The sequence below is a fragment of the Ranitomeya variabilis genome, chromosome 1 (assembly GCF_051348905.1).
Source record: "Ranitomeya variabilis isolate aRanVar5 chromosome 1, aRanVar5.hap1, whole genome shotgun sequence".
Taxonomy (NCBI): Eukaryota; Metazoa; Chordata; class Amphibia; order Anura; family Dendrobatidae; genus Ranitomeya; species Ranitomeya variabilis.
Window position 1 is genome coordinate 637785013 of NC_135232.1, and position 12085 is coordinate 637797097.

A 12085-nucleotide genomic window follows, 5' to 3' on the forward strand; every position below is an offset into this window, starting at 1 on the left:
AGAATATGACGTCCTACCTCCAATCCCAATTCTTCACAAAATGTCTAATGCATTTCCTGCTTCTGCTTCTCCATGTTAAGACTCATCAGCTATGTTCCCTCTTCACGTGACATAAATTAAATTTGCTTCGATTTGCTCATTTTTAGTGGTGCATAAATAAAATTAATTTATAATAGTAAATGTAGAAAAACGGATATGGCACTGCTTCCAAAAAAATTGTGGCAATAGACAGCAGTTAATAAACCCTCTCGATGGTGCTCACTAGGAAAAAGTCCATTTCATATTGTAGGGAGGAAAATGGTGAACTTACTACAGTGAGTTAAAATAAGCTTTATTCACGATTCCAAACAGAGTTTGTGGCTCACAGACGTTTCCTCTGAGCTCAGAAGAAGCCTGACTTGCGAAACGGCTGGCAGCTGCATTGTCTCCGCAAACTCACGCGCAGTGGTCAATGCCCCATTTTTCTCCCTACAATAATTTTATTATAGTCTTTAGCCACACAAACACAAAAAATACCCAAAACCTTTTAAGAGAATTCATGAAATGAGGAAAACAAAAGGAATCAAATAAAGCCCAATAAAACGAGAATATTATGCCCAAAAAAACTTTATTGATAAAACTAATAAATCATATAATATTAAACAGTAGTAAGGTGCTGAGCACTAACAGGGAAAGTTTCGTATAGGATGACTAGGTAAGATGGATGTAATAATCTAAGGCTATGTGCCCACATTGCGGATTTCTGTGCGGATTTTTCCACTCAGTATTTTAAAATTTCCGCAGGTAAAACGCACTGTGTTTTACCTGTGGATTACCCGCGGATTTACCGTGTTTTCTTGTGCAATTTCACCTGCGTTTTTACAACTGTGGCTTCCTATTGAGGAGCAGGTGTAAAACGCTGCGGAATCTGCACAAAGAATTGACATGCTGCAGAAAATAAACCGCAGCGTTTCCGTGCGGTATTTTCCAGCATGGGCACTGCAGATTTGGTTTTCCATAAGTTTTCCATAAGTTTACATGGTACTGTAAACCATATGGAAAACTGCTGCAAATCCGCAGTGGCCAATCCGCTGCGGATCCGCAGCCAAATCCGCAACTGTGCTAAAGTAGAATGTCCCTTAAATTAGATCTACTGCATATTATACAAGTCAGGAGTAAAAATACATACAATACTAACTTACATGGAAGTCAGTTTCCACCGTGTCCCTGTCACCCCAAATCACGTTTCGCCATTCTTCATCAGGGGGCATGAATTCAGCAGTAGAAAACAAAAGCAAATGCAAATGAGACTGGAGCTAGAAAAATGAATAATATTGTTTACTGAAAGCATATTGTTGTGTTGTTGGATTATGATCACACTCCCTCTGTTCAGTGTGGCATTCAGGAAATTAGTTTATATTTTCATGCTGTAAACAATTGCCTAAAAGTGTTTAGAGGATTAAGGTTCGGCTTATGATGTAACTTCAGGTGTGAAAAGGGGGTCACTGTAACTAATTGGCCATACTGATTCCCTGACTGAGAGGATTAACTCAAGGCTGCAAACTCTGTTAAAGCAAATCAAGGAAAGTAGAATTTACTCCCCACCCGCTCCAATAGCCAAATGGCACCTACTGGTAATCATGCAAGAGATTTGTAAGGAGAGATCTTGGATGTGGTCCTGAAAGACAGCTCCTTTCCACAGGCCGATGCTTCCAACGGCCTTGGAGGATGCTCATTCAGTTGTTTAATTTTCTAGAAAAAAAAGCAGATCACAGACATGGCACAAAACTAAAGTCATTCCAAATGGCAACTTTCTGGCTTTAAGAAACACTAAAAGAAATCAAGAACAAAAACTGTGGTAGTCATTAATGGTTACTTTTTTTAACCAGGCATAGGGAAAAAATTATGGAATCACTCAATTCTGAGGAAAACAATTATGGAATCATGAAAAACAAACAATCACTAGTATTTTGTTGCACCACCTCTGGCTTTTATAACAGCTTGCAGTCTCTGAGGCATGGACTTAATGAGTGTCAAACAGTACTCTTCATCAATCTGGCACCAAATTTCTCTGATTGCTGTTGCCAGATCAGCTTTGCAGGTTGGAGCCTTGTCATGGACCATTTTCTTCAACTTCCACCAAAGATTTTCAATTGGTATTATACACTGGTTGTCCACCTTTGGAACAATCCTCTTAATTCCTAAATGCATGTAATTTCTTGCTTAAAATAATTTTTGCAATTGTGTTTCATTAAATATTTTGCATCACTTGCCTTAAACAGCCTTTCTGTCACACTGTCTATTGTTGGCTGCAGAATGGGTTAACTGAGAATCCATCGGTGAGCTCATTCTAGCAATGCAATGGGTGAGTTTCTGTTTTGTTTCCTGGCTGCTCTAGGCTTATTTTTGACCATAGGCCACTTCAAAGTTGAATGTGGATGGAAACTAAATGCTTGCAAAAACCAAAATGGTGCAATATTCTTAATGAAACCGAATTAAAAAAATTTTTTAACCCCAAATACATGAAGTTAAGTATTTGGGTTTAATCTCAATCTCCACAAATAGACATAACGAGGCTGTACATTGAATTAATTCTGCTTTCTTCAGGGTGGTTCTCATGGCTGAGGAATGGAGCTGTAATCTGCATTCTGTGTAGACGCGGGAGAACTTTGGACTCTCGGGATCTACTGATGTTCAACCTCACCATATCTGATGCTGGAATCTCCATTTTGGTTACTCTCGAGGAAGTGTGGAGCTGTTTCATGGACTAAGAAATTATGATTTATGGACATACAATGTAAGGGGTTATACATGTTTTTTTGTGTATGAATTTACCAAGTAGTTTGACTTGCATACAATTCTCCTTCCTACAGTCATGGCCAAAAGTTCTGAGACTGACATAAATTTGATTTTTACAAAATATTTTGCTTCAGTTTCTTTAGATCTTTGAGTCAGCAATTTCTTTGATTACTGAAGTACAGTTATCAGCATTTCTACACTTTTTTGACAAATTCATCAAGTTTATACAAAGACTTAATTTTTACAGGGCTGGCCCTCATTTTTCAAGACTTCTGCCCTTCACCCTGGCTGCTGGATATCAACTTCTGGGCCAAATCCTGACTAATCATGGCTTGGAGTATATCACAATTTCTGTGTTTCGGCAGGAAATACAGAGGTTGGACTGTAATGGACTAGGGTAAAGATATTATCTATGATGAAGCCCCCTATAGACAGATTGGGACATCTGAAAGAATGATTGGAGAATAAATGGTGGATGCTATCATCAGTCATGTGTCCTGCCAAAAGTAAAGCATCCTGAGACCACTCATGTGTGGAGGCTTTTCATCCATGGAGTGGACTCAATAACAATTTTGTCCAAGAACACTGCAGTGAAAAAAGAATGGGATTAAAAGATCTTCCAAGAACAACTTCTCCCAACCATCAAGGAGCTATTAAGTGATGAACAATGATTTTTCCAGCATGGTGGTGACCACATACAGGGCAAAAGTGATAATGAAGTGGCTCAGCGAATGAAACATTGAAGTTTTGCGTCCATGGCTGGGAAAATTCCAAGATGTCAATTTCATTGAGAACCTGTGGACAAACAAAAGCACCGAAATTGTGATGATCTACAGTCACTGATTAGACCAGAATGAGTGGTCATCAGTCAGGATTTGGCCCAGAAGCTGATATCCAGCTGCCAAGGCTGAAGGGCAAATGTCCTGAAAAATTAGGGTTAACACTGTAAACATTGAGTCTTTACATAAACTTGATTTGTCAATAACACTTTAAAAACTTGTGAAATACTTATAAGTAACCAGAGAAACATCTGACTCAAAGATCTATAAACACTGAAGCAGAAAACTTTGTGAAAAATACAATTTGCATCAGTTTTTAAGCTTTGACATACTATACATCAAGAGCTTTATCCAGAGAGCCACATATAGGGAACATGGTTGCAGAAAGTCTCACCTTTTTTGTTCCCTTCCTCCTTCTCTAGACTTCTTGGTTTCTGCTTTAAATTGCAGTATTTTCTCCAAACGTATATCGAAAACTGTGAACACAATCTAAATTCAGCACTTTCGAAAAAACACATATCATCAGTCCCGTTTATGCTGTTTGTAATGTCCACTACTTGTTCTTTTTTATATTTTTTCTTAGTTGTAATCTACACTCTGAGATTTTTGTTACTTTATCTATTATTCAAGCTGAGACCAGTCAATTTCAGTACTTCTAAAACAATGCAAAAAGTAGAGCTAACTGTATTATTTTAGGAAACAAAAAAGAAGGTGAAATTATCCTTCTTCACCATAGTGTAAGCAATGTTTGTGTCTTTACATGTACAGTAATTCTTAATAGAACCCTTAGCTGGGCTCAGACGGTGATATTGAAAATTGTGACTGCAGTTGTGAGTGACTGCAAATTGTGGATGTGACTGATCGTATGTGCTATCTGCATTGTAGACTGTGGAGGAGCTGCCCTTCATTTGAATGCATTATTCTGATCCGTAAATGGACCAAGGTCATGCAAGCTGTAAAAAATTTTTCCACGCAGTCCATCGCTTCACGTGGAAAATAGACTATATGCATTGGCTATATTGGGTCCATGTACTCTCCTTACTTGGTATGTGGGGTGTTTTACACCTGCCACTTCTATAAAATTCAATTACCACTCTGGGAGGAATGTGAGGGTTCAGTTTGTGGATGTTTTCTGATACAAGTGATACATTTATGTCTAGGTGAAAAGAATATAGTATTATTTGAGGATAAACCAAGTCAATGAGCCTTGTTTGAATCTGTACTCTGTCCTGATTGTCTTTTCAACCTTATTAGGTTGATGGCTTTCTGATCCTCCTCTTTGGCCTGATTAGCATTAATACTCTTACAGCAATCAGCCTTCTTCGCTATCTCAAGGGGGGCCAGCCCCACCAAGGTATAGTATTGATGCTCGTGGTGCAAGTTCTGACTTACCCCATGTCTTCTCCTCCTTGAATCTTGATGTAACAAATTTGAAATATTTCATATTTTCCTGTCTGTCAATTGTATTAACATTTGATGATTGGTGAATTTCTTATGAGTTGTCCAGGAGGACATATAACTTATCAGACAGAAGCTAAGGGTATGTGTCCACGTTCAGGATTGCATCAGGATTTGGTCAGGATTTTTCATCAGTATTTGTAAGCCAAAACCAGGAGTGGAACAATTAGAGGAAAAGTATAATAGAAACATATGCTCCACTTTTGCATTTATCACCCACTCCTGGTTTTGGCTTACAAATACTGATGAAAAATCCTGACCAAATCCTGATGCAATCCTGAACGTGGACACATACCCTAAGAGTTTACTTTTGACTTCTGGCTGGCCAGAACATATAATAGTTTCAGTTTTTTTGTCTGCATAGAATAAGGCAGCAAACTACACTATGCAAATCCAGAGACATCCAGTAAAAATGTGCAATTTCCATGGTTTTGATATGGTAGCCTACGGGTGATACTATAGATTCCATGGCATCAATTACAAGCACCCATTTAACGCTAATTTTTTTTAACATTAGCAAATTTTACTTTTGTTTTTAATTGATGTATCTATTAGGCCACGTTCACACGTTCAGTATTTGGTCATTTATGAACATGTAGTATTTGTAAGCAAAAACCAGGAGTAGGTGATAAATACAGAAGTGGTGACGTGTCTCTATTATACTTTTCCTCTGATTGTTCCTCTCCTGGTTTTGGCTTACAAATACTGACCTTAAATACTGAACATGTAAATGTGGCCTTAAACAGATGGCCTATGCATTCCCCCATTATCTACAGTGGCATGTAAAAGTTTGGGTACCCCTTGTCAAAATAACTTTTATTGTGAACAATTTAACAAGTTGAAGATAAAATGATCTCTAAAAGGGCTAAAGTTAAAGATGACACATTTCCTTTGTAGTTTAGGAAAATATATATATATATTGTAATTTTTTTACATTTAAAAAATTACAGAAAGGAAAATGGGCCGATGCAGACGTTTGGGCACCCTGCATGGTTAGTACCTAGTAGCTCCCGCTTTTGAAAGTATCACAGCTTGTAAATTCTCCTTGTAGCCAGCCAAGTGTCTTTCAATTCTTGTTTGAGGGATTTTCATCCATTCTTCTTTGGAAAATTCTTCCAGTTCTGTGATATTCCTGGGTCATCATACATGCACTGCTATTTTGAGGTCTAGCCACAAATTTTCAATGATGTTCAGCTCAGGGGACTGTGAGGGTTATTGTAAAACCATCACCTTGCACCATTTGACGTAGTCTGTTGTGGATTTTGACATTTGTAGAAGCCATCCTCTTTTCAACTTCAGCTTTTTTACAGATTGTGTTATGTTTGCATCAAGAATTTGTTGAAATTTCATTGAATCCATTCTTCCCTCTACCCGTGAAATGTTCTCCGTGCCATTGGCTACAGAACAACCCCAAAGCATGATTGAGCCACCCTCAAGCTTAATGGTTAGAGATATATTTTCCTGAAATTCAGTGCTTTTTTTACTCCACACAAACCTTTGATCATTGTGGCCAAAGAGTACTATTTTAACCTCATCGGTCCACAGGATTTGCTTTCAAAATGCATCAGGTTTGTTTAGATGTTATTTTGCATACTTTTGATGCTGAATTTTATAGTGAGGATGCAGGAGAGGTGTTCTTCTGAAGGCCATATTTGTACAGGTGTCTCTGAAAAGTAGAACAATATATCACAACTCCAGAGTCTGGTAAATCTTTCTCAGTCTTTTGCAGTCAAGAAGGGGTTCTGATTTGCCTCTCTAGCAATCCTAGGAGCAGCTCTCACTGAAATTTTGCTTGCTTTGCAAGACCTTATCTGGACCTCCACTGTTCCTGATAACTGCCATTTCTTAATTTCATTTCAAACTGAGAAAAGAGCAACTTGAAAAAGCTTCTATCTTCTTATAGCCTTCTCCTGCTTTGTGGACCACCACCTTTTTCATTTTCAGAGTGCAAGGCAGCTGCTTAGAATAACCCATGACTGTTGTATTTTGGCACATGGTTAGAGGTGGCTAGGTTTTTATAAAGCTGGGAAATTTGCATCAACTGCCCTTTCCTAACGATGATAGTAAACAAGCCATAACTCTAACAGGCTAATTAAGGTCTGAAACCTTGGTCAAAATTATTTTACCACAGAAATATCCAAGGGTGCCCAAACCTTTGCATAGGCCCATTTTCCTTTTTGCAATTTTTACAATGTAAAAAATGACAATATATTTTATTTTTTTGCCTAAAATGCAAAGGAAATGTGTCATCTTTACCTTTAGGCCTTTTAGAGATCATTTAATCTTCAACTTGCTTAACTGTTCACAATAACAGTAATTTTGACCAGTGGTGCCCATACTTTTACATGCCACTGTATATTCATCTGAGGTTTCCAGTGTAAAATCCTCCCAAGTTAAACCCCAGGCAAACTGTGGATCCAGCGTAAAAGGAGCAAATAAGCGTCCTGAGTGAGAGTCATTATGTGAATGTTCATGATTCCTAATTCTATTTCTTAGCTCACATGATGGATACAGACTTGATTTCCATGCTCATTCTCATCATCTGGATCTCTGCTGTTATCTGGTTTGCATCTCCAATTTTGGGCTGGGGCAGTTTCATAGATATCTTACTAAAAAGAAAAATAAATAAAGGTTTTGGCAATGTGTTAGCTAGTTGAAATAAAATGAATTACTATAATGAGACAGGACATACATATGTATATATAGATAGAATAACGATTGTCCGATGACCATTTTCGGTGTTCTAAATGGGGCAGAAGAAACTTAAAGAAGTATTCTCATCTCCAAGATCCTATCCGAATATGTAGTAGGAGTAATAATAATAATATTAACAAATACCTCCAATTAGAAATGTAGTATATTTTTTTTCTGATTAGCTATGTCTCTTTCCTAATGTGCAGGCATTGCAGGACCATGGATACCCAAGGTCCTGCAATGCCTGCACACGAGGAAAGTGGCATAGCGAATAAAAAAAAACTATACCTATTCTACATATCTACTGTAATTGGAGGTATTTGCTAATATTATTATTATTAGTCCAACTACATATTGGGATAGGATCTTAGAGAGACCTTAGAAGCACATAGTTGTTGTTTTATCTGAATGCCCTGTACCAGTAATGTTGATCAAATAAGTAAGCATGCTTTCAAAAACAGAAGTGACAATAATTAGCATTTTGTTAATTGACAAAAATAAAGTGAATGAATAAAAGAGAAATCTAAATCAAATCAATATTTGATGTGACCATTTGCCTTCGAAACAGCATCATAGAGTCAATTCTAGATTCCTATTGTACACCATATTTGAAGGAACACTTACAGGACTTTTTGTTCTTTTTTATTCTGAAGAGAGTTCTTAATAACATTGACTGGATGTTTGCTGTTGTTGTCCAGCTGCAGAATAAATTTGGGGCCTATCGGACACCTCCCTGATGGTATAGCATGATGGACAAGTACCTGCCTGTATTTCTTCAGTATAAAGAACAAGGAGTCCTGAAGTGATGATATGAACCCACAGAGCCCCAATCTCATACCATCCAGTCTGTGTGGAATTACATAAAGAGACAGAATATCTGTGGTTCGTTCTCCGAGATGTTTGGAATAACCTCCCTCACGGACCGCCCCTGGCACATTAACCCCCGGAACACTGTGATCACGCATGATCGCAGTGTTCCGGTGGTATAGGGAAGCATCGCGCAGAGAGGGGGCTCCCTGCGGGCTTCCCTGAGACCCTCGAGACAACGCGATGTGATCGCGTTGTTCCGAGCGTCTCCTCCCTGCAGGCCCCGGATCCAAAATGGCTCCTGGGTCCTGCAGGGAGGTGGCTTGCAAGCGCCCGTTGAGAGCAGGTGCCGGCAAGTCTGCAGCACTGCCTGTCAGATCGCTGATCTGACACAGTGCACAGCAAAGTGTCAGATCAGCGATCTGACACTATAGCATGATGTCCCACCCTGGGAAAAAGTAAAAAAAAAAAAATATTTACATGTGTAAAAAAAAATAAATTCCTAAATAAATTTTAAAAAAATGTATATTGTTCCAATAAATACATTTCTTTATGTAAATAAAAAAAAACAGTAGAAGTACACATATTTAGTATCGCCGCGTCCGTAACGACTCGACCTATATGTGTCCCACTAGATAACCCCTTCAGTGAGCACCGTAAGAAAAAAAAAAACGAGGCAAAAAACAATGCTTTATCATCATACCGCTGAACAAAAAGTGGAATAACACACGATCAAAAAGACGGATATAAATATACATGGTACCGCCGAAAACGTCATCTTGTCCAGCAAAAAATGAGCTGCCATATAGTGTCATCAGCAAAAAATAAAAAAGTTATAGCCCTCAGAATAAAGCGATGCAAAAATAATTATTTTTTCTATAAAATAGTTTTTATTGTATAAAAGTGCTGCAGCGCCCCAGAGTCCTGGTCGTTGCAGTAATGTCATTCTTCCACCAGGGGGACTGATATTACGTCTGAAGGTAATAAAGGAGATCTCCTGTTCGGGTATCACAGCCACACCACACACTTCACACTCCAGTCCACTAGGGGGAGCAAAGGGTTCTATCTATTAGGCCACTCCTCACAGTTAGGTAAAACTGGTGGGTTGGTTAGAAAGTAAGGAGAAGCGAGCTGGATTCCATCCAGTGAGCATCAGGCGGAGTTCCTGGCTGGAGACTGAGAGAAAGGTCTCCAGGCCGAGCTGGCTGGAGCAAGGCCCAACCAGTTCCAGACTACGGTCTGAGGAGGACGAGGGTTCACGGAGCTGCGCCTGCCCCACGTGCAGCAGCATCCAAAGAAAGAGACATTGAAAGGAAGCGTGTTCTAGTGAGTGAGAAACAAAGGCATAGCAACAAATGGATACCAGAGAGGATAGTAGACGTGAGGAGCTGCATCCTTCTGGTGCGCGTTCCGGTAACCAGGATACCAAGGAAGTAAAGTGCTCTACGCCATTACTTCAGAGACTGGCAGGACAGTCAATTCCAAGTTGGCTGCCCGACCTTAATACCTAAGAAGACACGGTGGCAACTTGTGGGGGTCGGGGCGTCTCTAGGGTACCTATAAATAAGCCTCAGGCCATCAGTCATATGGGTTTTGTTCTATCCGACCACAGGGAACAGAGAGAAGAGTAACAGCAGTGAGGACTTCATTAGAGCTTAAGCAAGTGAGGACCTACTGAGATACTGTGCGCATAGGAAGGCTATTGCATTCCACCTGAATAAGGAGACTCTGGATTTGCCTTCAGACTGGCTGGACCCTGCCTACCCCATGATCCAGTGCCTTGGACTGTGGACACTGAAGCCTTCAGTAAAAAGTAAAGAGACTGCAACCTTGTGTCCTCGTTATTTCCTGAGCCTTACAACTTCCACCATCACCATCTACACTTTTGGGAAGCCCTGGGGATACACTTCACCTGTGGGAAGGTACAGCATCTTGCTGCCATAACATCACCCCAGCGGACCCCTAAGCATCGTCGGTCACCCTAACCGAATACCACAGGTGGCGTCATGAACCTTATACAAACCGGGTCAGGCCACCGTGACATCCCCTGCACTGAAGGACCCGGTACCGAGTACCACATTGCCCTGACGTGAGCTATCGCTGTAATCGTACTGACCCAAAGAATAAAACTGCTTTATCAACTTTTCCAAACGCGAAATGGTATAAACGCCCCCCAAAGAAATTCACGAATTGCTGGGTTTTGTTCATTCTGCCTAACAAAAATCGGAATAAAAAGGGTCAAAAATGTCATGTGCCTGAAAATGATACCAATAAAAACGTCAACTCGTCCCGCAAAAAACAAGACCTTCCATGACTCTGTGGACCAAAATATGGAAAAATTATAGATCTCAATGTGGTAACGCAAAAATATTTTTTGCAATAAAAAGCGTCTTTTAGTGTGTGACAGCTGCCAAACATAAAAACCCGCTATAAATAGTAAATCAAACCCTCCTTTATCATCGCCTTAGTTAGGGAAAAATAATAAAATTTAAAAAATGTATTAATTTCCATTTTCCCATTAGGGTTAGGGATAGGGCTGGGGCTAAAGTTAGGGTTGGGGCTAAAGTTAGGGTTAGGGTTGGGGCTAAAGTTAGGGTTAGGATTGGCGCTAAAGTTAGGGGTGGGGCTAGAGTTGGGGTTAGGGTTTGGATTATGTTTACGGTAGAGTTAGGGGTGTGTCAGGGTTAGAGGTATGGTTAGGGTTGGGATTAGGGTTAGGGGTGGGTTGAGGTTAGGGGTGTGTTGGGGTTGGGATTTGAGTTAGGGGTGTGTTCGGGTTAGGGGTGTGGTTAGGGTTGGGATTAGGGTTAAGGGTGTGTTGGGGTTAGGGTTGGAGTTAGAATTGGGAGGTTTCCACTGCTTAGGCACACCAGGGGCTCTGCAAATGCAACATGACGTCCGATCTCAATCCATACAATTCTGCGTTGAAAAAGTAAAACGGTGCTCCTTCCCTTCCAAACTCTGCCATGCTCCCAAACAGCGGTTTACCGCCACATATGGGGTATCAGCATACTCAGGATAAATTGGACAATAACTTCTGGGGTCCTATTTCTCCTGTTACCCTTGGGAAAATACAAATCTGGGGGATAAAAATAATTTTTGTAGAAAAAAAAGGATTTTTTATTTTCACGGCTCTGAGTTATAAACCTTAGTGAAGCATTTGGGGTTCAAAGTGCTCACCACACATCTAGATAAGTCCTTAGGGAGTCTAGTTTCCAAAATGGGGTCACTGATGGGGAGTTCCCACTGTTCAGGTACATCAGGGGCTCTGCAAACGCAACGTGATGCCCGCAGACCATTCCATCAAAGTCTGCATTCCAAAAAGCCACTTCTTCCCTTCCTAGCCCTGCCATGCGCCCAAACAGTAGTTTTCTCCCACATATGGGGTATCAGCACACTCAGGACAAATTGGACAACTTTTGGGGTCCAATTTCTCCTGTTACCCTTGGGAAAATAGAAAACTGGGGGCTAAAAAAATAATTTTTGTGGAAAAAAAAAGATTTTTTATTTTCACGACTCTGCGTTATAAACTTTAGTGAAGCAATTGGGAGTTCAAAGTGCTCACCACA